Raw genomic sequence first — 7500 nt, 5'->3', positions numbered from 1 at the left:
ACTTACCCAGCAACCCCTTCAGATCAGTGAGGTAGGACACACACACACACACACACACACACCCAGCAACCCCTTCATATCAGTGAGGTAGGACACAAACACACACACACACACACACACACACCCACCAGGGTTTCCGTTGTCCGGTAATTGCCGGTAAATGTCCGACGAAATGAAATCTCTCCGGTCAAATTGTCCGATTGAAATTGGCTAATAATCCCGTCCCCCTAATGCAATCTGAATTTGAGAATAAGCCTAAAATGTAGGCCTATACTAAAGCAAGAATACGTCCTCTGGCTATGTTTTTAAATGAACAGGTACTACCGTTTGAAAGGTATTAAACAACACGTAGGCTATAACCTATGCTGCATTTCAAATAGGAAGTGCACGCTTAAAACGTCCATGTTAAACAACGACCAAATAAAGTGAGACGGTTCAAACATGGCCAGGCCCAGGCAGACTAGCCTTAAACGTTTTTTCAGAGGCCAGACGTGATGGATGATGATAAATTAGTAACGTCTGAAGCCTCAGATGTCCGGTCAGCTCCACCACCAGATAAAAAGCAGAAGTGTCGGGCGTATCGGAATCAGTGACGTTGGAAGTGGAGTTGCGGGGGGTACGGCCGGACCAAGGCACTGTCATTCTTCATGTAGACTGTAGCCTACACACCCATGGTACACTAGACATGCAACTGTGTTCTGTACCCAAAGTATATGCTTTCTCTGTCTATGATCTGCAGGGTAAGGGCCTCCTCGACAGGAGATTGCTGGTCCGCGGATAATTTGTGGCACAATCAAATGGTATCATTGAACCGCGGACCGAAAGAAAAAGTAACTAAACATTTCCCAGAATAGGAAATATTTCTTAATTTATTGTTATCAAATAAAGAGGCATAGCATTAGGGGGTAGTGGTGTGAGCGCTCATTCTTGTGTAGGGTTGGGTATCGTTTGGGTTTTATCCGATACCGGTGCCTTTAGGAGGGCGGTATAAGGTTAATAGAAGTACAGCTGGGTCAGCCTTCAGAGTGAGGGCAATGTACTCAAAGGAAGTGAATTCGCCAAAGTTGACTCTAGTGCAGCTATATTTGTTTGAGAGAATGGAGGCAATTCCACCGCCTCGTTTGCCTTGTCTAATTGAGTGGAAGAAATTATAATTTGGGGGACAGGTTTCAACAAGAAACAGAAAATCCAAATTTTTTTCACTAATAAAATCATTGATTGCAAAGGTTTTGGTAGTAAGTGCACCTATATTTAGTAAGCCCTGAGCTGAAAGCTGAAAATGCCTCTGGCTTTTGAGGAATATGCTGAGGTATGGAAAGAATATTTGTTAGGTTTCTAGTTTTAAATTTGTCTTTTCTTTTTACTATACGTTGGGTAGAAATCAACGTTGGAATAGAACTATAAGCATGCTATTGCATGAAGCAGCTTGATCTATGGTAGTAGTATTGTATGTTACCCTGCAGAAAACATTCTCAGACCCATCCACATGTATAATGCCATTCAAATCAATACCTGGGGGGCGTGAATCTGTAATATTTTCTACAGAATGTCAATGCCTCAGTGTTGTCAGAGAGTAGCCTGGCTCCATGTTGGTTTGGGTGGAGACCATCACGCCCAGCATACTGGGCCTCTCCCAGAACAAGCCCCAGTTGTTGACATAGGGGATGCTTAGGGAAGCGCAGTAGCGTTTGAGCCAGGTGTGGAGATCGAACAGTCTGGACCATCTCTCAGCACCTTTTCTGTAGGTAGGGAGAGGCCCAGAGATGCCAGCGTTTTTCTGTGCCCATCAGGGTGGTGATGATGAGTTTTTGTAGTTTTCCTGCAGTGCTACTGACTGCTTATCTCTGATGTCGTTTGTGCCCACGTGTGCGATGATGTTGTTGACCTTGGTGTGGCAGGCCAGGATGCTTGGGAGTTTCTGCTGGATGTCAAGGACCTTGGCACCAGGAAGCAGTAGACCTTTGGAGGGACCGCTTCGTGATGGGGGAATGCAGGAGGTCTCTAACCATGGAACTACCGATGACCAGGGTGGAGGTTGATGAGGTCGAGGGAGGAGGGGGTCGGGGGGCACCGACTTTGAGGAGGGACCAGGATGGTTGTCTCAGGGCAGGAGGGCTCCTCATCCTCGGTCAGAATGGCATGCGATTTTCCAGTCGTATAGGTTGGGCTGGGCCTGAGTGCCGGGACCGGACCGTCTGCCGTGCTTGTGATGCTTGCTTCACGCCATGGCTCAGGCTGGTGTGGAGTGGAGCTGGCCAGCAGAGCAGGCTTGGTTCTCAGCAGAGGCGGGGAGAGGCAACAGGGACAGAAGTTGCATTAGTGCATGGCATGGTTAAAGTATTGGAGGACAGAGTGAAATCAGGGCATCTGGCATTAGTGTGTGTGTAAGAGAGGTACTACGGGAGGGATGGTGTCGAGGAACTGTTCATCCTTCTCAATCTGATGGAGAATTAAGCTATTCTGGCTTGAGTTCCACTATCTTTTTTAAGCTGAAGGGCCTTGTAGTGGTCGCAGCCTGGTGCACAGCTGAGGCATTGTGGCCTTAGCGGCGGCTCGTCGGTGTCAACTTTTCTTTAAGCGTTTGTTTGGCTAGTTGGCTAGCAACAAGCGATATCGTGCAGATCCTTGATAACTCTGCTTTTCGCCAAGCAGCCTTTCCTTGCCCGCCCGCTCTCTCTCTAGCCCGCTGCTCCTCCTGCATGTGCATTTAACAAAAATATTCCACGGTGTTGAAGAAGTTGTTGTTGCCACATAGAAGCATTGCATAGAAGGCGTCTGGCTAAATTGCTATTAAATCCGGCAGCATTTTGACCATGCTGCGCCAAATTTGTTCAAAACTGCTGCATTGGAAGTGAACTCACTAAGGTCTTCTCACAACATAGTAGGCTACATTGAAGAGACTAAACTAATAGTCTGTAATACTGTTTGGATGTAATTTAGCGTGCTTAGCCTACTTACAGCTGCTTGTCAATTTGGTTGAAGGGCTCATTTTATTGACTCTGACACTGAATGTTTGCAAAATCCCGATGTAAATGGGAAAGTGTGTTCCAAAATTCAAAAGTGCTTGTCCCAAGGAGAAGTATTTAGTATAGTATATTTTAACTATGTAGAAAAGTTATGCCCCGTTGTCCAAGTCACCTACCGCCACAAATTCAATCCAATTCTGTGGGAAACACTGCATGTAGCAGGTGAGTAATCTGAGAAAATCTCACTTTTATATTGAGTCACTAGTTTTGAGAGACGTTAGAAGGAATTTGATGCTTTCTTCTTCTAGATAGCGTTACCTTGGCCCGGTATTATTTGCAGCCCTTGATGGTGGCTTAACGTTTCACGTTAACGTTTGACAGAAAAGTTTGGCGATCAAGGTTATAGTGCTAGAGTCCGATAATCCAAAGCCTCAAGCAACAACAGTTTATACAACAGTTTGTTCACAAGATATAATCGGCAGCCAGTAAATCCGTAGAAAGTAGATGGTAACAAGGAGATTAAAGATAGATAAGTTTGGAAGTTTAGGTAGTCATACGGAGCACGCCGACCGGAAACAGGCCAGGGATGAAGTTGCTGTAAAAGTCCACTCCCCCGATGCTAAAGTAAGTTACTTGGGCTCACGGAAGCTGTCAAACACTGTCCACTCGCCTATGTGGTGCACCCCTCTGGTTTATACATCCAGTGTTTATGTTAGCTAACTGCAAGGGCGCAGGAGGCACGGGGGACGTGGGGGATATATCCCCTGCAGTGCTGAAGAGACGGCACGGGGGACGTGTCCCCTGCAGTGCTGAAGAGACGGCTGTTGTCCCCCTCACTTTTGATAAGGAAAAAAAGCCTTATAGGTACGCTAAATAAATAATAACATATAGGATTTGCGCTAACTATGTAAAACTCCCCATTAACAGCATCACATCACTAACCACGGCCATCTACAGTAGCCTACTGTAAGACTGCACAATCTCATATTCACTCTGTTGGATATCTGAAGCCAGTTTGTCTACTAACAATCATAAAATAATCCATGCTACTTACTTAGCATAAATCATTCATCATCATCTTTATTTGAGGCAGGCTGGTATTCGAGGCAGGCTTTTTTAAATATTTCTAACCTGCATTTAGACATGCGTTTTGTTTGGAGCGGCATACCAGTAGGCTATCAAAAGCATTTTCGGTTTGGTTTGGGATTTAATTTACTTTTGGACTGTTTGATTATATTGCTAAATGTTGGGACTGATGGGCACTGAACTCTGGGAGATATTTGATGGTTCACTGTTAAGTTTCATGCAGAGAAAAAGTGTCGGGATTTCCACTGCTGTTTATTGCGAGACAAGGCAGCCCTTCATTGAATAGGGGTTGTGCTGTTATGGAAACCTTTTTGCGTAGCCAAGTAGCCTAATTTCAGTTATTGTTTAATTATGCATGATTTAGTAGCCTACTTTTTTTTAATAAAATTCGTAGGCTGGAATGCCTTAAGTCGCAACAATTGTGTTTAAATGTAGTAGGCTTCAGCCTCTGGCAATTAGCTCGAAAGGGACGGCAAGAGAATGAGCTTGAGAACGTGTGTTGGAGACCCATGGTAGAAAAACGACTTTTCTTTGCCAACCGTAGGCTATTAATCCAACTAACATAATACAATACAATACAACATATAATAAAATATTAAGAAGAGGTGTGACTTAAATTGAAACAATGTCTTCTAGTGGACTGATGGCAATTGTTGGTAGCCTATGGTAGGCAATTGTTACCCTGTCATGTATATGGGAACCTGCCTTTATTTGTCCTGCTATAAATAGAATCAATCCCAGGCAGTTACAACAGTAACAGTATTTTATTTTACTTCTTATGTCAATTTTTTTTTAAATTTTATAAATGCTTTGTTTAAATGCTGTTGGAACAAATAGTTGATTATAAAGGCAACTTTCTATTGCAATTTTCTGTGGGTTCTGGACTGGTAACTTGTTAAGCCAACACTTGTTAAGTTCTAACGTTGCATAAATATTAACTGCAAACACACAGTGGAGAGTTAATTTGGTTTACAGTATACCAGACAATTTAAGTAGGCCTAACTAGGCTATTTGATCATGTAGTCTATGTTTGGATCATAGGCATGATGATTCATTCATGGCTTCATAAAATATCAACATATCATGTTGCTTTTTTCTACCATTGGCCCAAGTAGTGACCAGTATTCTACCATTGGCCCAAGTAGTGTGAAATAAATCTAAAAAAATTAAATAAAAGTAGAATTGCACATAGCAAGAAGCTGGTCTGAGGGCAGATCTGGCATTGTGCTCATCTCACAGTTTCACCATTTTTATCAAAAAATATGAAAACAATCAATGGTATTGATATGGTATCTAAATATTCTGGCAAGTTTAAAATATGATGGTCGAAAGTGGGCCAGAGGTGGCGATCCGATATCTGGAAATCTGATCTCACTAAGGGTTTGTGTTCAGAATTTGGTCCCCCTCACTTTCAAAATATCTCCTGCGCCCCTGGCTAACTGTATCTGGATGTGCGGCTATCAGAGCAAGACGTTAGAGATGCCGCATGACATGCAGTGATGCCTCGTATATATTTAAAAAAGCGATTTAAGCACCGAAATGAGGCACCAAAATCCACGTTATTATTCAATGCAGTTACTACTGTTTGCGTCGGCACCGTTGCCATATTAGAACCGTGTTTCGGTGCCCAACCCTAGTGCTAATGTATTGTGTGTGCATATCTGCGCAAGTGAACAAGTTGAACCACTGGAGATAATGTGGGTAGCAGCAACAAACAACGTAGCCTTTTTAAAACAAGAAACGAAGCGGATTCTTGCTGTCCATGAAAACATAGATACTGGCTAGATCTTGTTAGGCATGTTTAAGTTAGGCTAATGAACATGTTGCATTCTATAGGCTACGGCCTGATTATGTCATTCTTTAAGCTACAGCACCTGTCTCCAGTTTTCCTCAACTTGACTAATTAAAAAGCGATAATAAATTTGACCGGCATTATCATCAAAATATCCGGAAAACGAAACCTCTTGCACCATTTTTTTCTAGCGGAAACTCTGACACACACACACACATGCACACACAAACACAGACATATATATACATTAAAGGGCTATATCTTGCACTTTAAGCGCCAATTGACTTGGCATAAAATAAACTTTGGGGTGGATCTTGGGGCTGTTTCTATTTTTCGGCGGGATCATGACTGTTAGCCCGGCCTTAAAATCTAAAATGGGGTGGTCTGAAGTAGCTACATTAATCATGGGTGTGGTTTGGGTGTAGCGTGCAATAAACCAATCAGGCGTCATCTCACATTCCCTTTAACAACAGGCATGCTTGTTCCATAGCGGATTGCTATTATGATGGCGGAATTGCCAGGCGCAATGGAAACAGTTCCAGGCGCTATAGTCAGTTGGGAACAGTTTGCTATTGATTTTCCTCTTGACAAAATGTAATACAAAATGTCACTTTCCGATGTTTTGGGATCACTCTCACTGAATCAATGAGGTTATGAATGCATGGTGATATTTTTGCAATGTAATCTACCTCACTATAGAGTATAGACAATGCAGATCTGTCAGATAAGCTCTCCTCTCCCGTGCTGCTGCTGGGGCATTTGGGTTAAATGGCATTGGCATGCAGTTCAAAATCACGTCTCATTAAGTCCACTAATATTTCCTATTTTATGTCATCAACACATCCGTGATTCGTGGAAATGTGTACGCTAGATTTATACCTATTTTTTCACATCGGACACCACACTCATTTCCCTTGTCTAGCAATATTTGTCCTTATGTATGGTTTGGAGAAATGGGAACTGCATCATTATAGATGAGAGGAGCAAAGTGCATTAACACACAGGCCCAAGCAAAGCTTCTGCAGAGGCGTAAGCTTCTGCTGTACCTTACCATCAGGCAACAGAAACAGTTTCCAAGTTGACCTTTACAACTCTGCACAGTATCCCATTAACTGCATGACAATAGGCTATTTACAATATTTTATGTAAAGTAGAGTTTGTAAAAACCTTATCATCAACTTAATGCACGCATAACTTTTGTTTAGAGAATAACAATGAATGGACGCAGCTACTACAGAAATTGTAGCCAAGGCTACTTGCTGCTTTCTTTTACTGTCTATGGTTGCTGGTTTACAGCATATAAGCTTATTTAAGCAAATTCACAAACTCAAGACTTAAAGGCCATCATGGATATAAAACGTTTTTTGAAAACAACGAAAGGATGGAGGGAACAAAGCAAAGCTTGGAGTTATTTCAGATGGGCTACAACAAAATTGTGGTGCTTGTCAAAACCTGAGCGCAGCTGGAATAATGCTTATAGGCTGATGTTAAAGCGCACACGATGTTTAAAGCCATACACAACGGTAAATTGAAACAAAACTAAAGGTAACTTTAGCCTTTATAGGGCTGTATAAAGTTGTCCAAATGAATAGGTCGTATGCACGATAGAGCCCATATACATATATACATATATACATGTACACAACACACACAGAC

General features: G+C 42.5%; 1 protein-coding gene across 2 annotated transcripts in view; it reads left to right on the top strand.

Moving 5' to 3' along the window:
- Positions 1-7500, top strand: part of LOC125310676 (gamma-secretase activating protein) — a 73924-nt gene that overhangs the window by 10255 nt on the left and 56169 nt on the right. The gene's annotated exons all lie outside the window — the stretch shown is intronic.

The sequence above is a fragment of the Alosa alosa genome, chromosome 17 (genome assembly GCF_017589495.1).
Source record: "Alosa alosa isolate M-15738 ecotype Scorff River chromosome 17, AALO_Geno_1.1, whole genome shotgun sequence".
NCBI classification, from domain to species: Eukaryota; Metazoa; Chordata; class Actinopteri; order Clupeiformes; family Clupeidae; genus Alosa; species Alosa alosa.
This window is presented reverse-complemented; position numbering and strand designations above follow the sequence as displayed.